A 14,468-nucleotide genomic window follows, 5' to 3' on the forward strand; every position below is an offset into this window, starting at 1 on the left:
AGGCTGCACAGGGCCACATCATCCGCTGTCTCCAGGATCTCTCTACACGGCTGGATGGGATTCAAACGACCCTCCGTGGACCTGGCACGTCCGGTGCGTCCACTACAGTGACACCAGCTGTAACCCCACCCACCTTACCCATTTCCAGTCCACATCTTCATCTTCCAACGCCAGCAAAATTTGATGGATCTCCAAGGTTCTGCAGGGGATTTCTCAATCAATGTGAAATCCACTTTGAGCTTCTACCTGGCAATTTCTTCAGTGACCGTACCAAAATTGCCTATATCATCTCCCTTCTCAGTGGCTCAGCCCTTGACTGGGCATCACCTTTATGGGAGAAGTCTGATCCCCTGCTATCCTCCTATACTGACTTTGTAGCTACATTCAGGCGCATCTTCGACGAGCCAGGCCGGATAACATCTGCTTCATCTGAGATTCTCCGTTTACGCCAGGGAACACGTACTGTGGGACAGTATCTTATACAGTTTAAAATCCTGGCATCCGAACTGGCATGGAACGACGAGGCCCTGTATGCTGCATTCTGGCATGGCTTATCAGAACGCATCAAGGATGAGTTAGCTACCAGAGACTTGCCCTCTAAGTTGGATGAGCTAATTTCTCTTTGCACGAAGGTTGATCTACGTTTCAGAGAGAGAGCAACTGAGCGAGGAAGATCATCTACTCCTAAATCTTCTGCTCCTCCTCCTCGTCAACCATCTCCATCCAAGGATGAGCCTATGCAAATTAGTCGTTCCCGTCTATCTCCCGCTGAGCGCCGAAGACGTCTCTCTGAGTCTCTCTGTCTCTACTGTGCAGCTCCGTCGCACACTATCAATGCCTGTCCCAAACGTCCGGGAAACTCCAGATCCTAGCTCGCCAAGGAGAGGGCCGGCTAGGAGTAATGATCTCCTCTCCATCTCCTCATGACTGTAACCTTCCAGTGTCGCTCCAAATTGCTCAACGTTACAGGAACGTCATTGCCCTCCTTGATTCCGGAGCAGCTGGGAATTTCATAACCGAAGCTTATGTTAAACGGTGGTCCCTACCCACCGAGAGACTGTCCTCGTCCATCTCTTTGACTGCCGTGGATGGCAGCAAGATTTTTGACGCAGTCATTTCCTTAAGGACTCTTCCAGTTCGTCTGAGAGTGGGAGTTCTTCATTCTGAGTATATTTCTTTTTTAGTGATTCCAAGAGCCACACATCCAGTGGTTTTAGGCCTTCCATGGCTCCGTCTCCACAACCCATCAATTGACTGGACGACTACGCAAATACTGGCATGGGGTCCCTCCTGTGCTGAGACTTGTTTAGCCAAAGTTCTTCCTGTTTGTTCTTCCTTCCCCAGGTCATCTGATGTTCCGCCTCCTCCATATCAAGACTTCACGGACGTGTTCAGTAAAGCCTCTGCTGATATCCTTCCTCCTCATAGAGAATGGGACTGCCCAATCGACCTCATTCCAGGGAAGGTTCCACCGCGAGGCCGAACTTATCCGTTGTCTCTGCCTGAGACACACTCCATGGAAGAGTACATCAAAGAGAACCTGGCGAAGGGTTTCATCCGACCATCTTCTTCTCCAGCCGGCGCAGGCTTCTTCTTCGTTAAGAAGAAAGACGGTGGTCTGCGTCCGTGCATCGACTACAGAGGTCTGAACGATATTACCGTCAAGAACCGATACCCTTTACCCCTGATTACCGAGCTCTTTGATAGAGTTAGTGGTGCAACTATTTTCACAAAGCTGGACTTGAGGGGTGCCTACAATCTCATCCGAATCCGTGAGGGTGACGAGTGGAAGACCGCCTTTAACACCCGTGACGGACATTATGAGTACCTCGTCATGCCCTTCGGATTGAGCAACGCTCCAGCAGTCTTCCAGCACTTCGTGAATGAGATTTTCAGGGACATCTTGTACCGCCATGTCGTGGTTTATCTAGACGACATCCTCATCTTTGCTAATAATCTCGAAGATCATCGTTTCTGGGTAAAAGAGGTTCTTTCCCGTCTCCGTGTCAATCACCTCTATTGTAAATTGGAGAAGTGTGTGTTTGAAGTTAAAACCATTCCGTTTCTAGGTTACATTGTGTCCGGTTCCGGACTAGAGATGGATCCTGAGAAACTCCAAGCAATCCAGAATTGGCCTATACCCTTAAGCCTCAAAGGGGTCCAGAGGTTCTTAGGGTTCGCCAATTATTATAGAAAATTTATACGAGACTTTTCCACCATTGTGGCGCCTATCACTGCATTAACCAAGAAAGGTGCTAATCCGTCCAAGTGGTCCGAGGAAGCTACACAGGCCTTTCACCTTCTGAAGCAACGGTTCATCTCTGCACCAGTTCTGAAACAGCCCGACACCGACTCTCCTTTTATCTTAGAGGTAGATGCCTCCTCCGTTGGAGTAGGAGCAGTGTTATCCCAGAGGGCCAAAGATGGACATCTACATCCTTGCAGTTTCTTCTCCCGGAAGTTCTCCCCAGCTGAGCACAACTATGCCATTGGCGATCAGGAGTTGCTAGCCATCAAGCTCGCTCTGGAGGAGTGGAGATACCTGTTGGAGGGAGCTTCCCACTCAATCACCATACTTACCGACCACAAAAATCTTTTATATCTCAAAGGTGCACAATGTCTGAATCCTCGTCAGGCCAGATGGGCACTTTTCTTCTCTAGGTTTGACTTTAAACTCCAGTTCTGTCCGGGTTCTCAGAATCGTAAGGCCGATGCCCTTTCCCGCTCATGGGAGCAAGAAAATGAGTCCGAGTCTGCAGACAAGCATCCTATTATTAATCCGTTGGCATTCTCCACGGTAGGGATGGACTCTACGCCTCCACCAGGGAAAAGTTTTGTTAAGCCAGTTCTAAGGAAGAAGCTCATGCATTGGGCCCATGCTTCCCGTTTTGCTGGACATACAGGCATTCAGAAAACCCTTGAATTTATTTCTAGGTCCTACTGGTGGCCAACTCTGAAGAAGGACGTTATGGAATTTATTGCCTCCTGCCCAAAGTGTGCCCAACACAAAGTCTCCCGCCAGTCGCCTGCGGGGCAACTGGTTCCATTATCTGTTCCCCGTCGACCTTGGACCCATTTGTCGATGGACTTTGTTTCCGATCTACCTATCTGCAACAAGTTTAATACCATCTGGGTGGTAGTTGACCGGTTCACCAAGATGGCACATTTCATCCCTCTCACCGGTCTTCCGTCAGCTTCCAAGTTGGCTCAAGTGTTTATACAAGAGATCTTCCGACTTCACGGTCTTCCTGAAGAGATCATCTCGGATCGTGGAGTACAATTTGTAGCCAAATTTTGGCGAAGTTTGTGTCAAGCCCTCCAAGTCAAGTTAAAGTTTTCCACGGCTTACCATCCTCAGACCAATGGTCAAACCGAGAGGGTGAATCAGGACTTGGAGGCCTTCCTCCGTATATATGTGTCTTCCTCTCAAGATGACTGGGTTCAACTCCTTCCTTGGGCCGAGTTCAGCCACAACAATCAATACCATTCCTCATCTTCTTCTACACCATTCTTCATTAATTATGGATTCCACCCTAAAGTCCCAGAATTCCAACCGCTTCCCGCAACTTCTGTTCCAGCAGTGGATGTCACCTTGCGTCAGTTTTCAAATAACTGGAGGAACGTCCGCGCAGCCCTGCTTAAAGCCTCATTCAGGTATAAGAAGTTTGCCGATAGGAAGCGTAGAGCGGTTCCTGCTCTTAAGGTGGGTGATCGTGTGTGGCTGTCCACGAAGAATTTGAGGTTGAGAGTTCCCAGCATGAAATTTGCACCTCGCTACATCGGACCCTTCAAGATTGAACAAGTCATCAATCCTGTTGCTTACAGGTTACAGTTACCATCCTTCTTGAAAATACCCAGGACATTTCATGTTTCTTTGTTGAAACCGCTGATCCTGAATCGGTTTCATTCCGCACTTCCTCCCGCTCCCAAAGTTCAGACTCAACGGGAAGTCGAGTACGAGGTGGCCAAGATTTTGGACTCACGTTTCCGTTACGGTCAGTTACAATACCTCATTGACTGGAAGGGCTATGGTCCTGAAGAACGCTCTTGGACCAATGCCTCAGACGTCCATGCTCCTGCCTTGGTCCGAAATTTCCACGCAAAGTTTCCTTTAAAGCCTAAGAAGTGTCCTGGGGCCACTCCTAAAGGGGGGGGTGCTGTCACGATCCGGGTATCTGGACGCCATTACTTACCCTTCAGATGCCTCCTAAGGCTGGCTCAGCGCTCCAGGACCGGATCCCATCTGTTATCCTGATGTTTACATTCCTGCATCCTCTCCTGTCTCTCTGAGACGCGGTCACAGTAAACGCCATATTACATCTGGCATGGCGTCTCCCGCGGCCTCCGCCGCCGTCCCTGAGTTTCTGCATGCAAAGTGTCAGAGTGGCGATTACGTCAGCCGCGGCCTCCGCTGTGCCCGCGTGGTTTGGATGTGCATTCATCAGTCTGGCGTCTCCTGTCTCCTGTGGCCGGCGCCGCCATTGCTGCTTCAATTCTCACATGGATTACAAACCAAACTTCCCTCCAAGTGTCTGCATGGGCGCAGCCATCTTGGATTTTGTCATCTGATCATTTCCACCAATCTGCTGTCTGTATTGTTGATTTGCATAATTGCCTAGCCAACCCCTTCCTTGCTGCAGGTATAAGTAAGCTGTGCCTGAGCAAGGAAGGCGTCAGTGCTTTGGTTGTCTAACCTAGTTCCAGTTTGTCTCTCTCCTGTGGTTGTCTTCCAGGTTCCAGCTCCTGTCTCCAGACTTCTGCTATAGAGACCCGCACCAGCATTCCATCTGCGGTGTAGCCTGACTCTCCGATCCATTCTGGACTCACCTGTTTCCAGCAAACAATCACCTGCTTCCAGCCCAGCTTCCAGCAGTGTATAGCTTCTCTTAAAGGGCCGGTGTCCTTTTCTGCAGTTTACCACTCTCCACCGGTATTATTATTTCACCGCTCTCAAACTCCAAACTTCATTATTATTTCATCGCTCTCAAGTTCGTTTATTATTTAACTGGTTCCAGCCAGTATCCACTCCGTACCAACAACAGTCTGGTTCCAGCCAGTATCCACAGCAGCCGTTTTACCTTCAGCAGCCCAGCCTTTCCTGGAACATCAGCTGGTACGATCCTGGGTTCTCTCCATTGCTACAGTCAGGCCTGGTAAGGACTTTCCAACTAGAAGATTATAAGAACTGTCTCACACTACCAGTGCCTGTGGCCCTTGCCACCCTGTAGTACCCAGGAATTGTATTTATCCTCTGTTGACTTTTATGTTTCCTTTTACTGCTGCTGTGTTACGGAGTTTGTCATAATAAACATCATTGACTTTTATCCTGGTTGTCGTGGTCACGCCTTCGGGCAGTTATTCTACATGTTACTTACATGTCTAGGGGTCTGATACAACCTCCCAGGTTCCGTTACATCTCAGCCCCTACAACTGAGGCTGCCTCCCGTCAGCTCAGGCCCTCAGTTGTGACATGGTGTCAGCTTCGGAAACAGCAATGTCCCCTATGCTTCGTGAGCATGTGTCACTGGAAGACGGAGGCTTATGGTGCAAAGTACAACTTTCCAAAATGGACCAACTAGGCAAAGGTTGTTGGGTTTTTTCGAGATCTGTGGACGACAAAGAGATATGTCCAGTGTCCTTGGCGAGGGTTTATTTGAGAACAAGGACTGATATGCCAGCTCCATGGTTGCAGCATTTGGATGGTATGCCGGTGACTCAATTTCAATTTAGATTGGTGCTGGAACGTTGTATTTGCACAATGGGTTTACCGGTATCGAGATACGGTACCCATTAATTTCAGATAGGTGCGGCGACAACAGCAGCCGCTGAAGGCTGTCCGAGCAGGCAAATTAGAACTCTGGGGAGGTGGAAGTCTGATGTATTTCAGAAATATATCAGGTTTTGACCGGTTGGATTAAAAAATCAGACTTGAGGTTCCAGCCACTCACCATATTTGGGGGTCTTGAGGAATTTTTTATCCTGTCAAGTGCCTTAAGCCTTGGGGTTCATACCCGCTTCTCAGGTGTGTTTTTCGCCTCTCGTCAAGTCTGATTCCTCATACCCATTCCCCTTTCATCCCCGCTTCAAAAATTCTCACCTTAGAGGCCAAATTAAACTATTTAAAAAAAAACCACAAAACAACCATTTTAGTAAGTTTATAATGGGATGTTTTTGGGTAATGTTGTTTCAAGAATTTTGTGTTAGGGATTTTTTGTATGATAGGTTCTGTGAATGGTTTTTGTATTTTCAGATTTGCGCTTGGACGAATGTCCGATATGGATTATTGGGCACTCATATGTTTACTATGGTGAAAGATCTGGTGTGGAGTGCCTTCAGTCCCCTGAAGCTAATCTTGTCAGATGGATCGGTGTGAGGGGACTTCACTGGGAGCAAGTCATGCCCCTATTTTGGCAACAGTCGGATAGTACAGGCAGAAGTCGGGATACCCACTAAGGGTGGTGTTCCATGCTGCTGGAAATGATTTGACCAGAAGAACTGGTCTGGATCTTCGCAAAACTATAGTTAGGGACTTAGTTAGTTTGCAGCACAGGTTGTGTTTTCTGAGTGTGGGATGGTCGGACATTATCCCTCGTTTGGTTTGGAGAGATGCGGACAGACCGGCTGCCATAGAGTTGGTCCGGCGCCGGATCAATTCTGTGGTGGGCAGGGCTGTTAGTGAAAATTGGGAGTTTGTGGTCCCACATCCCTCAATTTTAGTTTCTGCCCCTCATCTTTACATGGCCGATGGTGTCCATCTGAATTTGAGGGGTATGGAAATTTTTATGGAGGATCTGTTCGCTGTTTTTAGTCAGAAATTTTGTTGATAGTGTAACGTTCCTGACGCTCAGAACTGGAGAGATGTAGTGAGACGAGTTCTGAGCACCAGAACGTGACGCTGAACTAGGGAGAGGTACAAGAATAGCCCCTAGCACCCTACCTCCGTTGTCTTACCCGTGTGGTCAACTCACGCCTGAATGACTATGGTTTCTTGGGCCCACGGCAGCCGCGTTTGAAGGGCGGATTAGGTCTGCCCAACTCCGATGCCCCCAGGTCTTAGATAGAGACAAAGCGTGAACCGAGACAGGGAAATAACAAGGGGACCTCTAACTAAAACAAGCAGAAGCTAGGGGCTACTAACTACCCTAAAACTAAACGTATGTGTGGTAGGGACCCGGCGGCTCAGCGCGCACGGCGTCCCATCGTTGCTAGGCGCCGGGCGGGCAGGGAAGAAGGTGCAGCGGCCGTGAGCGTCGTTCGGAAACAGACCGAGCAGCGCCGTGGACCGTGGCACCTAACAGATAGGTAGGAGGAGTTTAGGATTAGTAAGAAGAGTTTTAAGGTAGAGGTATGGTGGCGGGGGTTTCATTAAAACTGTGGCGGGTTGGGACGGCCTGAAATTATGGCTGTAATTTTAAGAGTTTTATAGGTGCTCAGGAGATGTGAAGGTGGTGGAGTTTGATACATTACGGGGCTGGAGTTCTATCGGACCAGGAGGGCTTCGGTCTCCGGTGGAGTTGCTACACACCTTGGTTGGGAGTTGGGGAATACCTTGAGTGGAGAGTTGGCCACGGTATTCCTGATAAAGAGCAAGTAACACAAGGAGTGGCAGATGGCCCATTATGGCCCCTTGTGATGTGTGGGGGGCTGGGCTGAAATTGGGCCCTTTAAAGCCTCCCCTTGTGATGTGATGGGGGCTGGGCTGAAATTGGGCCCTTTAAAGCCTCCCCTTGTGATGTGATGGGGGTGGGCTGAAATTGGGCCCTTAAAGCCCCCTTGTTATGCGATGGAGGCCGGGCTCTTGCCCTTGCCTCCTCTTGTGTTTTGGTCAGCCACAGTTAAAAGGTTTAAAAGGTTAGAATAAATAGGGACTTTATTTAAATAGGCCGTCCCTCCTTGCCACCATACCATTTGTTTAATAAAAGCTGACAATTGACTATTGGCAAACATTATTCTGGTGTCAGTGTCAGTTATTTATTTTATGGATGTTGGTGTATGTGCATTAATGAAGAACAGTCTATGATAGATATTTTATGGGGGTGGTAACATGTTTACCCTTACCGCCTATTCATAATGTTATGGTACAACTAATATATGTGAATTAAGTTATTGACATGCTTTTTATTTATGTTCCTCTATGTGAACTTTGCATTCGAAATAACGGTAAACATGCTTCAAAAGTCATAAGAACCATCAAAGCTCGGTTGTGGACCGGACATCCTGATCAATGGGGTTTGCGCTCCACGCACTGGACAACTTCCTCCTACTTGCGGTTCACAGTCAGGAAGTGACGTAACGTCATTTGAAGAACGGAACTCCGTGATCTGGATGGCTTCTTTCTGTTGTGTGGTTCACAGACAGGAGATAACGTATCGGCCTCTGAGTAGCGGGAGTCTGTAAAATTGTGGACATAACAGCGTACGTGCCATTTCTGTGGCCATCAATAACCAGTAGGTTGTTAGGAGGGTTATGAGCACTATGGGTATGAAGAGATTGGTAATCCATGGATTGTGAACTACCACGGAGTGGATTTATTTATAAAGAAAAGAATATGATTATCCACATTCGCTCTGTTACATGTCATCTTTTTGTTATAACCAATTTGGGGCATTTTATATATAAAATGTTATTTTTATTATTCTTTTAAACATCTTAGTGATATTTGGTGGACCCCCTTCTTTTAAAGTAAAGCATTCATTACCTTCAAAACCAGAAATAAAGACACGGAGACTTGAATTTTGGCAGAAAAATTGCTAGCTATTTATTTGACCCTAACCAGTAGCAAACCTGTAATAGAAAATTTTATTAAGATGCCGATCCAGCCGGCATATGGTGGCAGCAAAAAGAACGGCTCTATTAACCTAAATTAACCTTAAAATACTAAAAATTCGAGACCATCCTAATTTTACTACAACTATCACAAACCGGTAATAGGTGACAACTCAACCCCCACAGTGACTACCCACCGCTCCTGGGTGCCCTGCCGCTGCCTTCCCGGACGGGTGGTCAAGCGGCCAATAAGTCGATGGAGGTGAGTGCACCTAAACCACACCAAACTGTAAAACACTACAGCTTACCATACAAATACAAACTGCCGTTCTTTTCCGCCAATAAATAGCCAACGATAAAACCAGCCAACAACTTAACGCCAAGGCACCACGTGCCAGAATTTCTGACCACAGGGGCGGGAGGGTGGGACGGCAAATCACCACAAGAGAGAGCTAAAATGGCCTCACCTTCCCTATATATATCAAACCCTCCCCTTCAAAAAAGGCTGTACTTTCCTCACAGCTAGGTCCACCCCTCACCAGATGTTTAACTCTTTCCTCTCCTATGCAGTCAATTCTCTCTCCTAAACATCCTAGTGATATTTGGTGGACCCCCTTCTTTTAAAGTAAAGCATTCATTACCTTCAAAACCAGAAATAAAGACACGGAGAATTGAATTTTGGCAGAAAAATTGCTAGCTATTTATTTGACCCTAACCAGTAGCAAACCTGTAATAGAAAATTTTATTAAGATGCCGATCCAGCCGGCATATGGTGGCAGCAAAAAGAACGGCTCTATTAACCTAAATTAACCTTAAAATACTAAAAATTCGAGACCATCCTAATTTTACTACAACTATCACAAACCGGTAATAGGTGACAACTCAACCCCCACAGTGACTACCCACCGCTCCTGGGTGCCCTGCCGCTGCCTTCCCGGACGGGTGGTCAAGCGGCCAATAAGTCGATGGAGGTGAGTGCACCTAAACCACACCAAACTGTAAAACACTACAGCTTACCATACAAATACAAACTGCCGTTCTTTTCCGCCAACAGCGAAAGACTCCTTCCCAGAGTCTTCGCACCGCCACCATAACCTCACCCTAACTCCTGCAACACTAGGAACAGATCCTCCAGGAAAAGCATCATCCCCTCACTGGATAGATGCATACCATCAGGCCGAAAAAGGTGACTGTCTCTGAACCGAATCCTAGGGTGGCGAACCACTTGGCCTCTGTGGGACAACACCCACTTCGCCACCGCCCCATTCACCTTCTGCCTGGCCTCCTCAATTTCGCGACCGTCCGCCACACCTTGCCAACTCAACCTTGGCACCATCAAGGAGAATACCAATACACAATTGGTCCATGCTGCGGCCAAACTTGCCAGATCCTGTATCATGGCCCACCGCATCTCCAAAGAAGTCCTCTTCCCCAGGTCGTTGCCACCTAAATGGACAACCAACACCCTAGGGCTCCATGCTTGGTGGCCTGACTCACTAGTCTACTTCTCAACTCCGTCCACATCATCCCCTGCCAACCAAGCCAACGAACTCCTCGAGCCCTAGGAAACATCTGTGCCCCCTCCGAGGCCAAAACTGGGCGGCCCAATACACATAAGAGTGGCCAACCACCCAAATAGGCAAGTCATCTTCCAACCAACCTGAAGAGGAGGAAAAGGGGGTAAAAGTGGTTACTAATCATCTATACCATTGTTTAATTTACTGCATTAACCTGAAGGATCTGCCAAAAAGAAAATTTTTGTTTCCGTATATTGCAGCAGTCCCGGCCTAGCCGATCTGCACGAGCTTCCAGCCAATTTGAAGCAGAACATGAACACACAAATGGGAAAGATGAAAACAAAATTAAGAAATAAACAAAAAGGGGGGGGGGGGGTAAAAAAGGGGTAAAACATGTAATAACTCAGCTGGAGGTGAATGCGTAAAGACCTGCTGAGGGACTCTGATTAGAACAGATTAGCCGAATTGTGGATTAGAATTCAGTCCGTCAAGTCAGGCAAAAAAATCGCAAAATAACTCCAGACCCCCGCTGCCGGCTCATGCCCGCAACGGCGAGTAGCTAATCCCTGAGTAGGCTAAAAGGGGGGAAGACAAACACACACACAACACCATAACGTACTGAACTGTACAACATGACTGAACAACTGTAATTAAACAACAAACTACGCGCGAGCCAACATCTCATGCAACGGGGCGAATATATCGTCTGTAACTTGACGACTTCCATTGCCCCACCGCCTGGACCTAGTCCATGGAAAATCCCGCCGCCGCAGCCGACGCCGCAGCCCCTATGCGGAAGGAATGCGTCCCGAACGCAGCGGGTGGAAGGCCCAAGCTCGCAAGACAGCGACCCAGCATCCAATGAAATTGATACTTCGTCACCGGCAGCCCGTCATCATGCAGCAGCCATGACCCCCGACCGTCGGGCCGTACTGCCGCATACTACCCTGCCACACTTACTGGGCAAATGCTCCCATCCAGTGCCGGAACCAAGGTGACCCAACGACCTCTCCCCACTTGGTCCGTCTTAGAGCGACGCCATCCGCAAAGCAAGGACCTCTCACCCACCACCACGTCCTCGACCAGCATGCGCAAATCTGCTCGCTTAGAAGGCGCCACCAATTCCGAAACCTTAAAGGCTCCGTGGTAAGCCATTGAGAACGCCAAACTGAACAACAGCGACTCAAACCTGGACGATGCGACACCTCCTACCGCCCTGATAACAGCCGGCAACAAGGCCGCATCAATGGGCCGCCTCCTGTCAGGCGGCGGCATCGCGACTCGCGCCCATCCTTTCATTGTCGTCAGCAGAATCCCACTCTTAGTCACGTCGGTGACGCCCTTTATTTTGCTGAAAACTAAATCCCAGCCAAATATCGGGATACCACCGCTCTGGACCTACCCGAAACAATCAGCTGCCAAATAAAAGAAAGCATAATCCGATGCCCGCTCTTAACTTGCGAATTTCATCCTTGCACAAACTCCTCCCATTCGCTCCAAGCTTGCCTGTAAGCCTTAAGCGTGGTTGGCGCGACTGACCGCAACGCTAGACCCTTCAGTCCGGCCCGATCACCTGCCAAACATAACCGGGACAATGAAAACCATGCTCGTCGGCCTCGGGTGCCAACGAACAAAATCTTTCCCACTGCCCTCGTGATAACGCGTCAGCAATTCCGTTCTCTAGCCCCGGCACGTGCTGCGCGCGGAACCACACGTTCCGACGAAGGCATGTCAACAGCAACTGCCCCAGCACCCGCAGAACGACCAGCGACTTCGCCCTCTGGTTATTTATCGCATGCACCACGCCCAGATTGTCACATCTAAACAAGATGCTGCAATGAGCCAGCTGATCGCCCCATACCTCCAGTGCTACCATAATGGGGAAAAGCTCCAGCAGCAAAAGGTCCTTAGTTAAACCTTCGCTATGCCATTCCGCCGGCCACGAGGCCGCGCACCAAGATTCCTCCAGATAGCAACCGAATCCAGAGGCACCCGCTGCATAGGTGAACAGCTGCAACCGAGCGCTGTCCACCATTGGGGCCTGCCATATACACACCCCGTTGAAGTCCTCTAGGAACGAGGCCCATACGGCCAAATCCCTCTTGATCTCTGAGGACAAACGCACAAAATGGTGTGGTCTGACACACCCCGCAGTCGCCCTTTTTAGCTTCCGGCAGAAAACCCTGCCCATCGGGATTACCCGACAAGCAAAGTTCAACATGCCCAGCAAGGACTGCGCCTGCCGCAGTGTGACCTTACGCGACCCCTCAAACCGGCAACTAGCGTCGCGGAGCTTCACCACCTTGTCCCGAGGCAGCCGACACGATCCTGCCACCGTGTCAATCTCAATCCCCAAACAGGACAAACAGGAGGACGGGCCCTCTGTTCTATCCTCGGCTACCGGAACGCCGAAGTGGAAAAACAGCGCTCGGATGCTGAAAAGCAAGTTGCCGCACCGTGGTGAATTTGCCGGACCCGCGCACAGGAAGTCATCGAGGTAATGTGCTACCCCGTGACCCCCTGACGAAGACTCCATGCACCAATGTAGAAACGTGCTAAAACGCTCGAAAAATGAGCATGAAACATGAACATCCCATCGGCAAACATTTGTTGATGAAATACTCCGCTCCGATCCGGAAACCCATAAAACGGAACGTGTCCGGATGTAATGGCAGTAACCGAAAAACGGACTCAACATCGATCTTAGCCATGAGGGCCCCAGTCCCGTAACCGCGGACCATCTCCAACGCTTCGTCAAACGACTGATACACCACCGAGCAATGAGCCGGCGGTATTGCGTCGTTGACCGACGCCCCCGACGGGTAAGAAAGATGCTGAATGAGCCGGAAAGCGCCTGGAGTCTTCTTGGGAACCACCCCCACTGGAGAGATGACCAAGTCATCCACCGGGGGTGATAGGAACGGTCCCTCCATCCTGCCCAACCTGACCTCTTTATCCACTTTCTCCCTCAGTACTAACGGCAAGGCTCGGGCAGACTGGAGGTTCCGCTGGGCCCGCACGGACACCTCGCTCGCAACAGGCAAGCGAAACCCAAACTGAAAACCGGAAAACAAAAATTGTGCATCCTCCCTATTCGGATACCAGTCAAACCACCGGCCCATAGTTTCCAACTTAATTGGTGTTGGTGCTCTGCGGAGCGCTCCCGCCCGCGGCTGGCCTGGGGTAAGTTGGCTTACCCCGGGTACCCTGCCGACTGCCTTTGAAGCAGGAGGAGGCTGGGTGGGATCCGCCACGCTGCAGGCATGAGTGTCGAAAACGGCACTGTTTGCCGAAGGAACACGCCGCGTTGTTAAACGCGAAACATTTTCTTTTTGTGGCGGCTCGCCCCCCTGCGCGGACGGCCGATCAACCCGGCTTGGCCAACCCGCCGTCCGCCCCCGGCTTCCGGGGCTCCTCAGCCTGTTGCGAAGCCCGCATGACCTTGAGCAGACCTCAACGTCCTTGAACCCAAAATCCATGACCTGCAAACCGTCCTGCTTTTTCCTGAATTCCTGGTCGTACTTACGCCATTCCGAACCCGAAGACGTGCGCTGCATGTCATGCACGAGATGCAGGTACCGAATTATGTTAACGTGCTCGTTCGGCCTGTCCTCCAGGTAACACGCCGCGAAGACCCAAAACCCGGCCAGCCAATTATCGAAGGTACGGAATGCCTCAGCCCCGATGCCCTTCTTTGCGACCGCCGCCTTATACTCCTTCTTCGCGTCCTTCATCAAGACGAACACATCCACGAAGTCCCCCCTGCGAATCTTCCTGCGACAACTATCTCGCAGCCCTCGCATTACAGCAGTATAGTTGCAGCGCACGACACCGGGCAAATCGCTGCACTTCTTGGCCCTACGAGTTTCCTTGCTAAGCCGCTTGCGTCTCTTACGCCTCTTCTGCTGGCCCGCTGCCCTCTTGGCGAATTTCGTCGCCCGCTTCCTCGCCCTAGTCGTGCTACTGACTTCGGACGCCTGCGACAACAGAGACGATGAAGAGGATGAAGAGGAAGAACTACGAGGACTAGAGCTCGTGGAGGAACCCGATACCGACTGCACCACCTCACCTGATGCCGCCGACTGCCCCGACATGGAATCCTCCGGCGTGGCCAAACCGACGTCTTCCTCCTCGAACTCTGCCATCTCCTCTTCCCCGAGCTCCCCTGATGCTGTCGACTGTTCG

This window comes from Pseudophryne corroboree, chromosome 7, assembly GCF_028390025.1.
Source record: "Pseudophryne corroboree isolate aPseCor3 chromosome 7, aPseCor3.hap2, whole genome shotgun sequence".
Lineage (NCBI taxonomy): Eukaryota > Metazoa > Chordata > Amphibia > Anura > Myobatrachidae > Pseudophryne > Pseudophryne corroboree.